Source organism: Ovis aries, chromosome 4 (assembly GCF_016772045.2).
Source record: "Ovis aries strain OAR_USU_Benz2616 breed Rambouillet chromosome 4, ARS-UI_Ramb_v3.0, whole genome shotgun sequence".
NCBI classification, from domain to species: domain Eukaryota; kingdom Metazoa; phylum Chordata; class Mammalia; order Artiodactyla; family Bovidae; genus Ovis; species Ovis aries.
Window position 1 is genome coordinate 75146468 of NC_056057.1, and position 19240 is coordinate 75165707.

Below are 19240 nucleotides of genomic sequence, written 5' to 3' on the forward strand. Positions count from 1 at the left end.
TCAGTTCTTCAAGTCAAGTGGCTAAAATACTGGAGTTTCAGCTTCAGCATCAGTCCTTCCAATGAATATTCAGGACTGATTTCCTTTAAGATGGACTGGTTGGATCTCCTTGCAGTCCAAGGGACTCTTCTCAAGAGTCTTCTCCAACACTGCAGTTCAAAAGCATCAATTCTTCTGAGCTCAGCTTTCTTTATAGTCCAACTCTCACATCCGTACATGACTACTCGAGAAAACATAGCCTTGACTAGATGGACCTTTGTTGGCAAAGTAATGTCTCAGCTTTTTAATATGCTGTCTAGGTTGGTCATAACTTTCCTTCTAAGGAGCAAGTGTCTTTTAATTTCATGGCTGCAGTCACCATCTGAAGTGACTTTGGAGCCCCCCAAAATAAAGTCTGTCACTGGTTCCACTGTTTCCCTATCTATTTCCCATGAAGTGATGGGACCAGATGCCATGATCTTAGTTTTCTGAAGATCATGTACCTAGCAGGTTCTTGAAGTGTATATTGTTAGTATTAATAATTTGTTATTGATATTATTATTAAAAGTTGTTATGAATGTCCCTTTTCATAATTCTTTTTACAGTCAATTGCAGCTATCTCTGCATCTTTTTCTAAAACTTAAAAATAATATATACTATGCTGCTGCTGCTGCTGCTAAGTTGCTTCAGTTGTTTCTGACACTGTGTGACCTCATAGACGGCAGCTCACCAGGCTCCCCTGTCCCTGTGATTCTCCAGGCAAGAACACTGGAGTGGGTTGCCATTTCCTTCTCCAATGCATGAAAGTGAAAAGTAAAAGTGAAGTCACTCAGTCGTATCCAACTCTTCGCGACCCCATGGACTGCAGCCCACCAGGCTCCTCCATCCATGGGATTTTCCAGGTAAGAGCACTGGACTGGGGTGCCATTGCCCTCTCCAAATATATACTATAGATGATACTATATTTTTATACTCACTTTTCAAGAATAAGCAAGATGGTCAAGATCAAGATGTCATATTAACACATTATTAGCTCTTGTTATTTCTAACTAAAACATAAGCATCAAGAACATCAAACTAAAAGGCCTAAGGGAAGAATATAATCTTTTTAGTCAAAGGGAAAAAAAGACTGCTAATGCTTCTGCATGATATGACTGAAACCTTAGTATATTGTTTCAAATTCTTTCCATTTAAGTTTGAAGATAAATATTTGTTTTTGTTTTTGTTTTTTCTTTTCCATAAGCAGATATAAGCTATCTGGTGCCCTAATTCCCTACCAGGACCCAGAAATTCTAGAAACTATTCTGGACTCAAGATTCTATGAGAGGTTTAACTGTTCTCAGTTAAAGGAATTATTTCAAAAATACCAAGTTCAGGGGAGACTTTCCCTCTGGAGAAATTAGAAGATGGTGCTAACTATGCAGCATCTAGAAGTTTTCAGCCCCACACATTTTTCATCAGCTTTTTCTGAGCCCAGTAGGATTTTATCATTTCATATCTCTTGCTCAGCCTGGCTCTGTAATAAGTATTGTGGGCCGTATTTTTAATCAGTCAACCTCTTTATCAGTTTGTGCCCATATACTGAGGACAGTTACTAGACTGACAAATCTTGGGGTTTAAGTTAGGTAAATAATTCCTCTCAAATAGAACACAGGAGCTAGAACCAGCTCCCATGTCCAACATTTTATTAAAATGCTAGGAAATACTTTTTAGCTTCTGAATTTATATGATGCATTAAATATTTTCCCACTAACTTGACTGATAATCTAGGGACATGCATGTTTGGGGTTTGATTTTTGACTAACCTGTGAGCCCACATATAAAATTGGAGCCATCCTCCACATCAGTTTATTGAATATGCTACAGGTTTGGTGGCCCGTGTGGAAGTCGATGAACAAACAGTGCAGTTGGTCAGCTTAATACCTCTGCTCATGACTATGTAAATCAGTGAAGGAATTGAAATTAATTTTGCCAAGATTGCAATGACAATAATAACTGGCTTAGGTTCCCCTCTGTGGAATTAAAGGCAGTATTTTTGCTTTTGAAAACTTACTGGCATTTATATATTTATTGAAAACCATTTCACTTTTTCATCAACTGAAATTTCTTTGTAGAACTACAAATGGCCCAAGATTAGACAAAGTCTTTTGTCCTAAAGAGTTATTACCCCCAAGTGGAGAAATAACTCTCATTTCAAGGACTGGTGCCAGAGGAGTAGTTTTCTTGCTGGGAAGAAATTGAATACAGCTTCAAGTGAAGAAAAACCCTCAAGACAGCGCTATTTGGCTTTGTCGACACAGCCGGCACAAAGCAATTGTTTTAAAGGTGTTTTCTAAACATATTCAGATAATCATCTCAATTTGTCCATTTTGCAGAATGGATAGATTTCATAACAAATTGTTGTTTGGATAGCATGGCTCATGGGAAGAATAGAGTCTAGATGCCAAGGAATGGGTGGAAAGCCAGTTGTCAAAATTATTTCTTCACCTGCCTTTCTCAGGGTGTGTGTTATGATATCCTCTACATTCTGAAAGCTGCATATTGGGCAAAAGTCCCAGTGCATACTGCATGGATTTTAAATTAGGATAAAATATTAGAAGCTCCTTCAGCTTCATGGTCAGGGGAGAATGAACCTGCCCATGCAGACTGAGATGACATCTTTTGAATAAGCAGCTTTAAAAATGTAGGCAAAGTATCCAAAATTCACAAATCACTCTACTCAAGGGAATTTCATAGCAGTGCTCATGAAAAGAAAAGAATCTAATGTGAAACATTTTGCAGAGCTTTTCACCATGCTTTGACATTATCATTCACACTCTAATCTACTTCAGAAAACAAGTGGGGAAAAATGAGAGAGGGTACTTGATAAAACAGCCCTAAACATATTGTCAATAACTGCCGAAAGAGTCTACACACTTTGAAAAATCTAAAGATTCTTGGTTTTAGAGTTGGGCAATACACTTATCTGATGAACAGACAAATATTGATATCTAATGGCTGAAAACTGTTACTCAATTATCAAACAATCGTTAGTGCACGGTAAATGCAAGGACTATTTTTGTGTTAGTCAGAAGCACTGTTTATTTCTCCATGTGTTTCTAAGAATCCCCTATTAAGTTGTCCCTTTGAATTAGTATTTATTCAGAATATTTAAATAAAAGACAACCGCATAAGAAAAGCTGTTTATTTCAGTTTTACCCTAAAGGTGACTGTTCTACCAAAGCCAGATCAGAGCAATTTCTCAGTCTCAGACATCTATGAAAAACCCTCTTGATTCTCCCCATCTCATTTTTAAATAAAGAATAGAAATGAGAATGTATGAGTGTAAGCTGGACTAAGGCAATAAGTGGAAAAAGTGAACTAGCTAGTAGTACTGAACTCTACTTCTGACTCCTCTTCATATTTCTGAGTCTCATTATTCTTTTACATAAAATAATCTGGATTAAAGTGGCATCTGCTATAAATGTCATTTGTAAATTTTCTTGGCTATAAAATATCATGAATCTTTTACTGTAGATCCATGACATGTATATACACAAGAGACAATAGTGCCTTGCATTTTGTAAGGTATATAATTTTCAAAATTTTACTAATCATTATCCAATCCATCTTTATCTTTCAAAATCCATTTTTTCATTATATTTAATTTTTATAGAATTTTTAAATGTTACTTTTCATTTACAGTTATTACAAAATACTGGTTATATTCCCTGTGTTGTACAATACATTACTGAACCTATCCTACATACTCTACTTTGTACCTCCCACCTCCCCTACCCCTATGTTGCTTATTCCCCGCTATACTCCCACTGGCAACCATTAATTTCTTCTCTACGTAAGTGAGCCTGCTTCTTTTCTGTAATATTCACCAGTTTGTTATATTTATTGGATTCCTTGTATAAGTGATTTCATATAGTATTTGTCTCTAACTCATTTCACAAAGCACTGTACCCTCCAAGTCCATCAATGTTGCTGCAAATAGCAAAATTTTATTTTTTTTTATGGCTGAGTAATATTCCATTACTCATGTGTGTGTGCATACGCACACACACACACCATATTCATCTATTGATAAATATGTTGCTGCCATTCTTGACCATTGTCAAGAATCACGCTGTGAACACTGGGGTGCTTGCATCTTTTCAAATTAATATTTTTGGCTCTTTCAAATATAAATCCAAGAGTAGAAATTCTGGGTTATATGATAGTTCTATTTTTAGTTTGCTGAGAAACGTCCATACACTGTTTAACAGTGGCTGCACCTGTTAACATTCCCATGAACAGTGTACAAGGGTTCCGTTTTTTCCACATGCTCTCCAACATTTGCTATACCTGTTCTTTTTGACAATAGCCATTCTGACAGGTGTACGCTGATACATCATTTTGGTTTTGATTTGTATTTCTTTGATTATTAGTGATGTTAAACATCTTTTTATGTGCCTAAAAAGCAGCCAGGGTAATTGAGGAGTTTGTCATTTGCAGCTCTTCTGCATTTAGGCTCCAGAAGTTTCCAAAAATTACCACTGAAATGTTCCTACAAGTTTATGTTTTGGGGGAGTTTTATCTCAGGTAAACATTTCTCTCCTGTGACTCTAAACTTGGCTGTCTTTCCATATTTTGTGGTGACAGTTGGCCCTATAGGTTCAATTCTCTGAGTCCAAGAAAAATTTATCATTTTAAGAGTTTTAACCATTTCTTTCAGTAAAAACAGGAGTGACAGATTTCAACTCTTAACCTTTTAGTTTAAATTTGCAAACAGAGTTCATATTCTGTTTATATTCCATTCACTGTTGAAAATATAATTTTCCCTTGATCCTCTTACAAAATAGAAGCAATAGTCAGCGATGTGTCACTCATTTCTTGATGCTTGGATCAAACTGAGAAAAGTGGTATCAAAGCTTCTGTTTGCTTTTTCCGTTTTTGCTCTACTTGGTGGAGCAAGATTAGCCATGACACACGAGGGTGTGCCTGGAGTTAGGACTTCAGATGACTCAGAGCTCGGCTTCTACACACTCCCAGCATAGGTTATTCTCCTCTGTAAGAAGCAGTAGTAATTTCTACGAATAAAGCAAACTCAAATATGGTCCCAGAGCCAGCACCTTTTCAGTTATTCTCAGGCCTAAAATATGGAAAACTACACTACTATTAAATAAGATCATTATAACTGTTTCTTTTCCTTTTTCTTATCATTTTTGTTGCTCTCTTCATTTCCCCACCCATTTTTATTTATAGAAAGCATTGTTTTTATATAACCTAGGATAATTAGAAAGTTAGTAGTAATTATCCGGAGAAGGCGATGGTACCCCACTCCAGTACTCTTGCCTGGAAAATCCCATTGATGGAGGATCCTGGAAGGCTGCAGTCCATGGGGTCGCGAAGAGTTGGACACGACTGAGCGACTTCCCTTTCACTTTTCACTTTCACGCATTGGAGAAGGAAATGCAACCCACTCCAGTGTTCTTGCCTGGAGAATATCAGGGACGGGGGAGCCTGGTGGGCTGCCGTCTATGGGGTCGCATAGAGTCGGACACGCTTGAAGTGACTTAGCAGCAGCAGCAGTAGTAATTATCAAGAGTATAGTTCCTTCTTTAAAGTATAAAGCTGGTCGAACAAAATGTATAATATTAATCTCAGTTAAATTGGTTATTTTAATAAAAACAGAGGGAAAAAGGAATCATTTTTCATCACTTTAGTAAGTTTGACCCACAAACGGTTACAATCAGGAAAGGACAGTCTCGAGGGAAACATTTTCTCATTCCTTCAAAAGCCCAGAGTTCTTCATTTGTAATGCTTTGGTGTCCTCATTTTCCCCCTGTCTGGGTTATACAGTACCAATATATATCGATATTTAAGCATAATAAAAGAAAACAGTAAAATTTGAACACAAATATTAAAGCACAAGGATTCCTGTGAATGGCTAGAGAGTTTCTGGAGATTTACTTGTCAGTGCTAAGCCCAACATATTGACAGAATGAAAATAACAACGCCTACCTTATTGGTATAATAATTTTCAGTAGATGAAGAATAACCTTGTCTTCTATTTACTGAGGAAAAGCAGTTAAAATTCTAAAACGTAAAAAGTGTAGTTTTTAGACAAAAAATACCTGAATTTTAATCCTGCTCTAGCTAAGTAGCATCAACGAGTCTCACAATCTTTTTAATTTGTTCCTTTACTCTTAAAATGGATGTTCAAATACTTAATTGGCAGGGTTTTTGAAATATTTAATCTTAATTATTAATTAAAATATATATTTAATTTTATTTCACCAATATAAAATGTAGAATGGTAGATAGTCAATAAGTTATAATTATGATTTTTTTAGTATTTTTAAATACTAAAAGTATCACAGGCATATATTTCTTTAAAAATAATCATCACAACTTGCAATTTGAGATGGAGAAAGATCTGTTACTCTTTTTATAATTTTATGAATCTGGATAACATGATCTTTCTGCCTGTAAGAAAAGTAAGAGAAGGAAAAATATCATGAAGAGGAGAAGGAAGAAAGAAGACGAAGATGGCTCCACTCCAGAATATTTGTATGTGATGTGGTATTTAGGCACCTCATCCAAGACCTTTGAAAGACAGTAGGAAGCCTCTACTACTTTTATTCATGCCGAGGGAAGTTTGTCTCAGCCAAATTTGATAGTAATTAAAGTTTGTTTTCAAAATTTAGTGTTTGAAATAGTGTTTCCAACACTCTACTTTAGTGCTATCTCCAAGTCCAGGTTAGACCCTGCCACCTACTCTCAGAAGCTGTAGGTCTTCTTCACTCAGTTCTGTTCTCTCAGAAAGACTGATAACCTTAATATATATTACTTTTCATATATATGTTGATATTTGAGGTCTTATTTTTAATTAGGGAATTATAGTTAGGGATATTGTAAGGAATAGGATAAGGATATTGCCGCAGGGATAGTATAAAGCATTTCTAGGTAAGGGGTCTCAGGCATCCATCAGAAGGAAAGAATAACATGCTCGTGTGTGTATGTGTCCCAACTTATGACTTTGTGGACTTTTGTACAGAACGTGGAGGATAGCAATGCCTAGCAGCCTGAGAATATAGATATTATTACACTTGGCCTTGCAAAAGTGTCTTCTTTTTTTTTTTTTTTTGAATACTTGTTTTCAGAAATCCTTATAAAATTAAAGAAACTTTAATAGAGAAAGAAATATCACTTTTTCAGTTTGTTTATTTCATAAATTTGAAACAACTTGTGAATGTTTGGAAGGGGTATTAAAATGTGTTACCTATTCCAAAGAAAATCATAAAACATTGAGAACATGAAAAAATGTTTTATGTATAAAATATCCTCATAAAAACAAACCACAAATATTGAATAAGCAAATTCATTTCAATAAATCTGAGATTTTGGTTGTTTGTGATGCCGCTGGTGGTGATAAAGTATGTGTTTGTGTGTACGTGTGTGTGTGTTATAAATAACTCTGAAACCCGTGCATCTTTAATGCTGGAACAACAGTTTTCATGTGGAGTTTCACCAACCTATGTGTGAAAGACTGCTGAGAGGGTAAAATACTTCACATGTTCCTAGAAAAGAAATAATGAAGTAAATCCACTATTTAGATCTGAGTGTTATTGCAGCCTCATTAAAATAACAAGGAAATTACAACTTTTTCAAATAATAAAAAATCTAAAGTGTTTTAAAGTAGCCTTAAGCGAACACATGGCAACCAAAAATAGAGGTGAAGAATAGAAATTCAGCTCCTACCTAAGTCTGAGGAAACTTCGCCATGAAATTAAAAGACACTTACTCCTTGGAAGGAAAGTTATGACCAACCTAGATAGCATGTTCAAAAGCAGAGGCATTACTTTGCCAACAAAAGTCCTTCTAGTCAAGGCTATGGTTTTTCCAGTGGTCATGTTTGGATGTGAGAGTTGGACTGTGAAGAAGGCTGAGCACTGAAGAATTGATGCGTTTGAACTGTGGTGTTGGAGAAGACTCTTGAGAGTCCCTTGGACTGCAAGGACGTCCAACCAGTCCATTCTAAAGGAGATCAGCCCTGGAATTTCTTTGGAGGGAATGATGCTAAAGTTGAAACTCCAGTACTTTGGCCACCTCATGCGAAGAGTTGACTCATTGGAAAAGGCTCTGATGCTGGGAGGGATTGGGGGCAGGAGGAGAAGGGGACGACAGAGGAAGAGATGGCTGGATGGTATCACTGACGCGATGGACGTGAGTCTGAGTGAACTCCAGGAGTTGGTGATGGACAGGGAGGCCTGGCGTGCTGTGATTCATGGGGTCGCAAAGAGTCAGACACGACTGAGCGACTCAACTGAACTGAACTCATCAGAATTCACATATTAATATTTTGTTTCTATAGCGGTACCATGGAATTTAATGCTACTTCCAAAGTACCTGCAGTTCTCACTTACAATGAAGTCTCCATCTAAAAGAAACAGTCATCCTCCTTTCTTAGCAAAATTGTAAGACCACTTATAAGCAATCATTTGAGGAGAAAAAGATGGTTTTCACTTTGTAATGGATGAATTGAGGTAGAAGTTGCTGGAACTCCAAGTCCATTAAACTAATGTCTATAGAATAAATGGCAGGCTGAAAACCAAACAGATGAAACCCTACCCATAAACAAACAATTTTTTTAAATTAAATTGAATTAAAAAGTGCCAATTGAGAGAAATTTTCAAGGGAAATAGTATCTTTTTCTTGGTACTGCAGGAGAAGCAGAGAAGGAAAACAACATTTGAAAAGAATATTCCATATCAGAGACAAGGGAAAACTGTAGAACATCCAGTTAGTGGTACAATTTGGGGTAAAGGAAAAAGCAAAAAGATAGTCTCCAGTCTCCTCTCCACAAACCCATATCTACATTGTTTGTGTTTCTCTCCTTTTCTCTGTCTCTAATGTTATTGCTTTGGAATTCACCAAGTGATATTTAAAGGCATAATTAACCTTCCCCATTGTATTTGTTAGTCATGTGAGCTTCAGAATATACCCCCTAACTGCATACTGGATCTGGGAGCCTACTGTGAGATAAAGGGCATCTATCCTAAGAGATTGCTTTAAATGGTAATTCTTTCTTAATTTTATTGCCAATCTGATACTACTTTAGATTTGTTTTTATTATAAAGACCATTCTATTTATCAATATATTCTAAAAGTCTACATGAAAATATTTTTATAAAGCCAAATTTAATTTCTAGTTAATCGACATTACAGTTTTTGAGGTGCTATAACTTCATTCTTTAAATCTTTCTTTGAATCAGCTTTATTGTGATACAGTTTATATGTAAATAAATGCACCCATTTTAAGCATAAGGTTCAATAAATCTTGACAAATTTATGTACACATGTAGCTACTACCATAATCAAGATAGAGAACTCTTCCATGATCACAGAAATTTCTCTGATGTTTCATTCTAGTAACTCCTAGTAGCTCCACTGAAGTCCCAGAGAATATCTGATCTACTAACATAATATATTAGCTTTGCCTATATATAGGTGGAATCATAAAGTATGTACGCTCTTGAATCTGGCTAATTTGATTCAGCAAAATGATTTTGGGATTCATCCATGTTGTTAAATGTATTAAGACTTGATTTCTCCTCACTGCTGAGTAATATTTCCATTGCACTGCTTATATAATTGCCAGGACATTGTTTATTCTCAAATTTTGCTACATAAATAAAGCTGCAAGGAATCTATGAAAATATAAGTACACATCTTTGAGAAGACATTATATTTTCACTTATTTTGGGTAAATAATTTCCTGATGACTTACATTGTAACCTTGACAAATATTTTAAGATTTCCCAGGTATTGTTTCTGAGTTATAGTTGAATGTATTTGTATTAATAACACATACAGTTGTAATTTTTAACACTTTTGAGGCTTATTTTATAGCAGTATATTTCTAAGTGTACTTGAAAAGAGTATATATTCTGCTTTTGAAAATAGATTTGTATAAATCTCAACTTGAGTAATTTGTTTTATATTGTTTTAAATCTTCATACTCTTAGAAATTTTGTGTTTACTTTTCCTGTCCTATCAATTATAGTAAGAGGATGTTGAATTCCTCATATATAGCTATAAATTTATCAAATTCTTTTTCTAGAAAATTTTAATGTTCTTTGAAGCTCTATTAGTTTCATACATCATAGATATTTATTTCTATTTCTATATACACTGCAATTGTTATCACCACCATAAATTTAGTATTTGATATTTTATATATTCTTCAAATAGACTTCTTCTTATAAAATCTCTTTATCCCTAACAATATTCTATTTTGAAGTATGCTTTTTCTGATACTGATATAGTCCTCTAGCTCTCTTTATTTAGTCTATGCCAGATACATCATTTTCTATTATTTTATTTTTAACCTTTCTAAACCATTAATACCTTTAGAAACCTTTCCAAAGCAAGCATTTCTTATACACAGTGCATTTTTAGTCTTCTTTAAATTCAGTATAACCATCTCTACCATGTAATGGAATACTTAGACCACATAAAATTAAGGTAAAATGATAATGTGTATGGTAGGAAAAACAATGATCCCCTAAAGATGTCTATATCCTAACCCAGAAGACCTGTGATGTTAGGTTATATGGTAAAGGAGATTAAGGTTTCAGGTGAAATTGAGGTTACTAATCAACTGATCTTAAAATAAGGAGAATAATGTAATTTATGTGAATGAGTTCTATATTATCCTAGTGCTTAAAAGGAAGCACTGGGAGAAGGAGGCATAAGAAAGAGATGGTGGCGTGAGCACTTGCCCCAATGTTGAATGAAATGGACCATAAGCCAGGAAATGTGGGTGGCCTCTGCATGCTAAGAAAGTGAAAGTAAAAGTCCCTCAGTCATATCTGACTTTTTGTGACCCCATGGAGTATGCAGTTCATGGAATTCTCCAGGCCAGAATACTGGAATGGGTAAGCCTTTCCCTTCTCCAGGGAATCTTTCCAACCCAGGGATCAAACCTAGGTCTCCCCTATTGCAAGCAGATTCTTTACCAGCTGAGCCACCAGGGAAGCCCAAGAATACTGGAGTGGATAGCCTATCCCTTCTCCAGTGGATCTTCCTGACCCAGGAATCCAACCAGTGTCTCCTGCATTGCTGGCAGATTCTTTACCAGCTGAGCTATGAATTCTCTTCCTGGGTATCTAAAAGGAATATAGCCCTATCGACCCCATTGTTTTGGCTCACTGCAACTCATTTCAGAGTTTCATTGTCTGGAATTTTAAGATAAATTTATATTGTTTAAACCACTAAATATTTATGATGATGTATTACAGAGGTCATAAGAAAATAATGCAGATGTCATAATAATAATAATAATGCTAGTTGTTCAGTCGTGTCTGACTCTTTGTGACCTCATGGATTGTAGGTTCTCATGGACTCCTTTGTCCATGGAGTTCTCCAGGCAAGAACACTGGAGTTGGTAGCCGTTCCCCTCTCTAGGGCATCTTCCTGTTTGATGGTGTCACAGAGCTTACCAAACAAAACTTGTCATAACCAAAGGTCTTTGGGAAAAAGTAAGTAAGCCACTTCCAAGTCTAGCCATCTAAAACATCTCATGACATCTTCTACTCTTTCTCTGTGACCTTTATGGCCCCGTATTCCAGGTAAAATAACTATAGATGGGAGAGGCTTGACTTCACGAACCACTTGTAGAACTATTTACATTATGAGAGCTGCTGGATCCACATTAAATGAAATAAGAGCTAGAAATAAACCTTTATTTAGTAAGTTATTGATATTTTAGAGTTTCATTATTGCTGTATCATATCTCACCCTGTTTATAGATATTGAAATAGATTCTTAATAGTACCTTATTTACGGAAATTCTGATAATGTGTTGTGTACTAATAAATTACCCTTAGATTGCCAACCAGAGAAATTAAACTCTTCGCTATTGACACATTGTGATCCCTTACAAATAAATCCCTACTTCCTCTACTGAAGATCTCATGGAACAAATAAGATGTCTTTATTTGATATAATCTAGAAGAAATGCTACCTATGACAAGGTATAAATATCAGTTTGTTATAGTCTTAAAGAAGAAATGTCACTCAGGGTATCATGATTTTCATTGGCCTTAGTCCTTTGTCAAATTATCAAATCCAACATTAAGTCATTAGACCTTTATGTTATTAAGTCCCTAGTGGCTCAGACAATAAAGAGTCTGCCTGCAGTGTGGGAGACCCAGGTTTGATCCCTGGGTCAGGAAGATCCCCTGGAGAAGGGAACGACTTTCCACACCAGGATTCTTGCCTAGAGAATACCATGGACAGAGGAGCCTGATGGGCTACAGTCTGTGAAGTCTCACGGAGTTGGACACAACTGAGCAACTAAGACTTTATGCAATTATTATCTAAACTAAGCATGAACATTTATGATTGATAAATGGATCTAATTCTGGGACATAATATAGGAAAATGAAAATTGGATGAAAATTTTCATTGTATTAGCTGCAATACACATATTTCCCTTACACACAATTCAATAGTATTTTAGTGCCTTCATAATGTAATTTGCTAGTTTCAGAAATATCTTTCCCTAAATAGGTTGTATCTAGTGGACATGGCATATAATAATTGAAGAGGTTATAATGCCAAGTGTTCTGTGGTATTTAACAAAAGTCAAGCACAAATTAAATAAAAATGCTAAGGGATAAAATTGCTAATCTATTATAACAAATGAAGGCTGCAAAAGTCTTTATGGAAACCTTTCCACTAATATACAATTAAGAGATGAATATAAGTAGGAGAACTACTGTATTTGATCTTTGAAAACCTTCACAACCAGGACTTTGTTGACTTGAACTTAAGATTTTAAAATTAACAAGCATGAGAACTTAGAAAATGCTTGATTGCTCACTCCATGGACTTGTAACAATAGATTCTTATTTATGCAAAAGCATGAAATTATTCTTTAATGTCTATCCATTTGTGATGTCTCACTTAGAAATTATGCCCCAGCTTAAGGAAAAAGAATATTCACAGACATATATATATTTTTTAAAGACTATACTCATTATCACAACATAATTCTACTTTATAAAGCAATTAAACATTTCCTATTTAATGTATTCTATAGACAGAGCCTAGCTTCTAAACAACAACATAGAGCTTATCATTTTTCATTTTCCGTAATGCATTAATGTAATGTTTTAAAATAATTTGTTTGAAGAACACTGTTACTTAGAGGTATAATATAAAGAATTAAGTCGGTAGCTTAGCAATACTTGGCACCAAACTTCTTAGAGATATGTCTACATAACTTATAGAATTTTTGGTCCTTGTAGATGAATGGCAAAAAGATCTTCATAAAGGATGATTCCATTAGGGTTAGGACAATGTTAATGGGGCAGAGGATATAATACTGGTTTCATAAGCTCTTCTTTCATGGATTTTTGCCATTGCCTCGCAAACTGCCACCTATTGAATTAAAAGTCTTTATTACTTCAGAAGTGCATATTTGCCCCAGGGAAAGGAAGATATAAAATAATCAAATAAAAATAAGAAAGTTAGCTGAGAATCTAAACGGATTTCTTATAACTCATAGCAAGATACAATGCTTAAAATCTTTTTTTATTTTTTCAACCATATATGATTTTTAGGGGGAAAAAAAATTTTCTGAGTTCAAAGAGCTTGGCTTACAGTATTAAAAGATGTGAGCCAGTAGGTAATGCTTAGATGACAAAATAAAGATGTTTAATAATAGAAAATCTGGCTTTCCTCCCCCAAAAGCAATATAGTAGACTGGTTGGCAGAATAAGGGATAGCTGAGAGCCGAAGAGAAAGAGTGAAAGATTATATTTTAGAATTTGAGATATGGCCTCATCACTACTTCCTCCCACCACTTGAATCTGTGGCCAACTGTTTAGAACATCTTGTTCCAGGAACATGTAGGAAAGAGTTACCTACATTGCATACTATGAAAGATAATAAATTCTGAAAAATTCATTTCTAATAACACATAGAAATAAGATTTTTAAATGTAGATATGTTTATACTTTTATGTCAACAGACCTCTCCAAAATTTATTAATCAATTTATTAGCAAATTTTAAGAATAAGAAAATGACTTACAGCTGATGATTTCATTGGCAGGACTCCCAAGTTTTGGAGAAAACAGAAAATCACTTCTCAACTATTTCTGTAACTTATATCAACAGTAAACCACAAAGTTATCAACCCGCAGCCTTCCAAAGGGGAGACTAAACAAAGCGATACATGGTGCACATTTGGGAGACTGACAGGGAAACTAACAAAAAGCAGTTACAGGGCAAAGTTGATATTTCTTCCTTCTATTGAAATTTGAAGAAGGCAATGGCACCCCACTCCAATACTCTTGCCTGAAAAATCCCATGGATGGAGGAGCCTGGTAGGCTGCAGTCCATGGGGTCGCTAAGAGTCGGACACGACTGAGCGACTTCACTTTCACTTTTCACTTTCATGCATTGGAGAAGGAAATGGCAACCCACTCCAGTGTTCTTGCCTGGAGAATCCCAGGGACGGGGGAGCCTGGTGGGCTGCTGTCTATGGGGTCATAGCGTCGGACACGACTGAAGTGACTTAGCAGCTTAGCAGCGTTGAAATTTACTCCTGAATATTGTTGCCAAATGTGGGATTTTGGCTGTAGAAAGACAATAACCAGTTTTAGAACAAATATATAGCTGTAAAATCACTACCAACAATGATACAGAACTTCAAGTCAGGGTGGAAAATAAAGCAGTAATTATTGTCCCTGCTTTCCCCACAGTCACTGAATAACACATGCGATTTTGTGTTTGAGGAGTAAAAAATGGGGAATAAGTTAATTGTGTAAAAAGGAGAACTAAAAGGGAAAACGGGAAAAGAAATGTGTACAAAAATCAGGAAATGCGAGTGTGAGGCCACATTTTACGGCTGCCTCTGCTTCTCTGGTTGCACACACCCATCTCTTTCCTGGTCTCAAGAGTTCTAAAGATGCTGTGAACAAGCAGCAATCAGCGGTGCCAGAAGATAATTTCTGTAATGTATTAGGTCTATAACAATTCTCATTATCATCATATTACCTTTTACATTCCTTGTTCCCAACTCAGAGTGCAAAATGCAGATGGCAAGTTCCTTAGAGAAGGCACATTGTTTTGCTGCTTAATGTTTCCAAATGAAGATGTATAATGAATTGTGCATAGCATATAATTACAGCTTATTTACTGTATTTAGCATTGAACAGTTCAGAACCAGATGCAAGTGTCTGAAGAAAACCAGAAGAGTCTCTTACTAGGCACAGGACACAACATGTATAGACCTAAATTTATAAATCAAAAGCATAGTGCTTTTGAACAGATATTTGACTATAGCGACAAATCATAGCTCTAGTGATGATTTTCAAAAGTCCCATCAGGTTGAAGGCTGAAGTTAGGACACGCAATTTTGCAGCCTCTTCTGTTTTGTATGTTTAATTCTGTAATTATTTATTTGTCATTAGGAAAAGAAGGTGAAAATGTAGTATCTAGCCTCAGGGAACACATTTCTGGAAGCTGTTCATAAAGGATATATCAGCAAGAGCACTAACATTCTAGTTACATTGTAAAACATCAGAGATTTATATTTTATTCAACTATTGAGTATAAAACACTGTACACAGTCAAAAGAAAAGTCATCCTTAAGCCTTTTATCAGAATCTCTCATAATGTTATTTAGACACACTGCCAGCATGCCTTTTTAAGATTTCCTTACAAAGCAGATGTAAAATTCTAGGCTGTCTTTGAAATAGGGTTAAAAGTGATTTAGATTTTATTCCAATAATATATACCTCATGGAAATGAACTCCTGAGTTTTGCCTGTATGTTTGAAAATAAGTGAACATGAGAATAATCCCATCACTTTCATCCCTGTCATATTCATAAGAAAAAGAACAAATATTTCTAATTATCTGATGTTTGGTCAGAGTGCAGAGTGGACTCTCTTGTTTTGTGGATATGAAATTTGAGTCATAGATAAAAACATTTGAGCAAGTTTTCTCTATGTAAAGAAATTATTTAAATAAGATTCACAGTGTTTGCATTGCCATACATCTACTTTTTATTAAGATATTAATGCTTAATATTATTTTTTATTTAAGTATAATTGACAAAGGTAGTGGAGTTGATAGAATTCTAGCTGAGCTATTTCAAATCCTAAAAGATGGTGCTGTTAAAGTGTTGCACTCAGTATGTCAGCAAATTTCAAAACCTCTGCATTGGCATGGGACTGGAAAAGGTCAGTTTTCATTCTAACCCCAAAAAAGGCAATGCCACAGAATGTTCAAACTACCATACAACTGAACTCATTTTCCATACTAGCAAGGTTGTACTCAAAAACCATCAAGCTAGGCTTCAGCAGTATGTGAACTGAGAACTTCAGATGTACAGCCTGGGTTTAGGAAAGTCAGAGGAACCAGAGATCAAATGGCCAACATGTGTTGGATCATGGAAAAGCAAGGGATTTCTAGGGAAAAAAATGAAACATCTACTTCATTGACTATGCTATGACATAGCATAGTCATAGGTGAATGACAACAAATGTTGCAAAATCCTTAATGAGATGGAAATACCAGACCACCTTACCTGTTTCTTAAGAAACCTGAATGCTGGGCAAGAAGCAATGGTTAGAACCTTACACAGAACTGACTGGTTCAAAACTGGGAAAGGAGAATGACAAGGCTGCATATCGGCACCTGTTATTTAACTTCTATGCCGAGTTCAGTTCAGTTGCTCAGTCGTGTCTGACTCTGAGACCCTATAGACTGTATCACACCAGGCTTCCCAGTCCATCACGAATACCCAGAGCTTGCTCAAATTCATGTCCATTGATTCAGTGATGCCATCCAACCATCTCATCCTCTGTTGTCCCCTTCTCCTCAGGCCTTCAGTCTTTTCTAGCATCAAGGTCTTTTCCAATGAGTCAGTTTTTCACATCAGGTGGCCAAAGTATTGGAGCTTCAGCATCAATATCAGTCCTTCAATGAATGAATAGTCAGGACTGATTTCCTTTAGGATAGACTGGTGAGATCTCCTTGCAGTGCAAGGGACTCTCAAAGTCTTCTCCAGCACCACAGTTCAAAAGTATCAAATATTTGGTGCTCAGCTTTCTTTAAGGTCCAATTCACACATCCATACTTGACTACTGGAAAAACCATAGCTTTGACTAGACAGACATTTGTTGCCAAAGTAATGTCTCTGCTTTTTAATATGTTGTATAGGTTGGCCATAGATCAATGGAGACGTAGGACTCTGCATACATCTATGCAGAGTACATCATACAAAATGCGGGGCTGGATGAATCACAAGCTAGACTCAAGATTGGCAGCAGAAATATCAACAAACTAGAATGTGCAGATAATACCACTCTAATGGCAGAAAGTGTGGATCATAATAAACTGTGGAAAATTCTGAAAGAGATGGGAATACCAGACCACCTGAACTGCCTCTTGAGAAACATGTATGCAGGTCAGGAAGCAGCAGTTAGAACTGGACGTGGAACTACAGACTGGTTCCAAATAGGAAAAGGAGTACGTCAAGGCTGTGTATTGTCACCTTGCTTATTTAACTTATATGCAGAGTACATCATGAGAAATGCTGGGCTGGATGCAGCATGAACTGGAATCAAGATTGCTGGGAGAAATATCAATAACCTGAGATATGCAGATGATACCATCCTTATGGAAAAAAGTGAAGAAGAACTAAAGAAACTATTGATGAGAGTGAAAGAGGAGAGTGAAAAAGTTGGCTTAAAGCTCAACATTCAGAAAACTAAGATCATGGCATCTGGTCCCATCACTTCATGGCAAATAGATGGGGAAACAGTGGAAACAGTGGCTGACTTTATATTTTTGGACCCCCAAATCATTGCAGATGGTGACTTCAACCATGAAATTAAAAGACACTCCTTGGAAGGAAAGTTACAACCAACCTAGACAGCATATTCAAAAGCAGAGACATTACTTTGCCAACAAAGGTCCGTCTAGTCAAGGCTATGGTTTTTCCAGTGGTCATGTATGGATGTGAGAGTTGGACCATAAAGAAAGCTGAGTGCCAAAGAATTGATGCTTTTGAACTGTGGTGTTGGAGAAGACTCTTGAGAGTCCCTTGGACTGCAAGGAGATCCAACCAGTCCATCCTAAAGGAGATCAGTCTTGGGTGTTCATTGGAAGGACTGATGTTGAACATAAAACTCCAATACTTTGGCCACCTGATGCAAAGAACTGACTCATCTGAAAAGACCCTAATGCTGGGAAAGATTGAGGGCAGGAGGAGAAGGGGATGAAGAGAATGAGATGGTTGGATGGCAACCATCAACTCAATGGACATGAGTTTGGGTAAACTCTGGGAGTTGGTGATGGACAGGGAGGTCTGGAGTGTTGTGGTTCATGGGGTCACAAAAGGTCAGACACGACTGAGTGACTGAACTGAACTGAATGACAGAAAGTGAAGAGGAACCAAAGAGCCTCTTAATGAGAGGAAAAAAGTAAAAATGCTGGCTTAAAACTCAACATTAAAAAAGCTAAGGTCCTATCACTTTATGGCAAATAGAAGGGGAAAAGGTGGATGCAGTAACAAATATTCTATTCTTGGGCTCCAAAATCACTGCAAATGGTGACTGCAGCCATGAAATTAAAGACACTTGCTCCTTGGAAGGAAAGCTATAATAAACCCAGACAGTGTATTCAAAAGCAGAGACATGGCTTTGCCAACAAAGGTCTGTCTAGTCAAAGCTATGGTTTTTCCAGTAGTCATGTACAGATGTGAGGATTGGACCATGGAGAGAAGGCTGAGTGCAGAAGAACTGATGCTTTCAAATTGAGGTAATGGACAAGACTCCTGAAAGTTCCTTGGACTGCAAGGACATTGAACCAGTCTATCCTAAATGAAATCAACCTTGAATATTCTTTAGAAGGACTGATGCTGAAGCTGAAGCTCCAGTCCTTTGGCCACATGATGTGAAGAGCTGACTCACTGGAAAAGACCCTGATGCTTAAAAGATTGAAGCCAAAAGGAATGGAGGGTGGCAGAGGATGATATGGTTAGACAGGCATTCTAGACAGAAAATTCAGTCGACATGAATTTGCAGCAAATTTTGGGAGATAGTGAAGGACGAGAAAGCCTGGTATGCTGTGATCTAGGGGGTCACAAAGAGTTGGGCATGAATTATCAACTGAACATCAACAAAAAATAATTGACTTGCAATATTATATTAGTGATTTTATATTTCTATATATTATGAAATGATCACATACCCTTTGTCACCATACA

At 36.3% G+C, this 19240-nt stretch overlaps 1 long non-coding RNA gene across 1 annotated transcript in view; it reads left to right on the plus strand.

Moving 5' to 3' along the window:
• Window positions 1-734: 734 nt before the first annotated feature.
• The window catches only part of LOC132659718 (uncharacterized), a 98212-nt gene continuing 79706 nt past the window's right edge, over window positions 735-19240 (plus strand). The window contains exon 1 of the long non-coding RNA XR_009600458.1: window positions 735-881. This is a non-coding gene — a long non-coding RNA (uncharacterized LOC132659718). The remainder of the gene's footprint in view (window positions 882-19240) is intronic.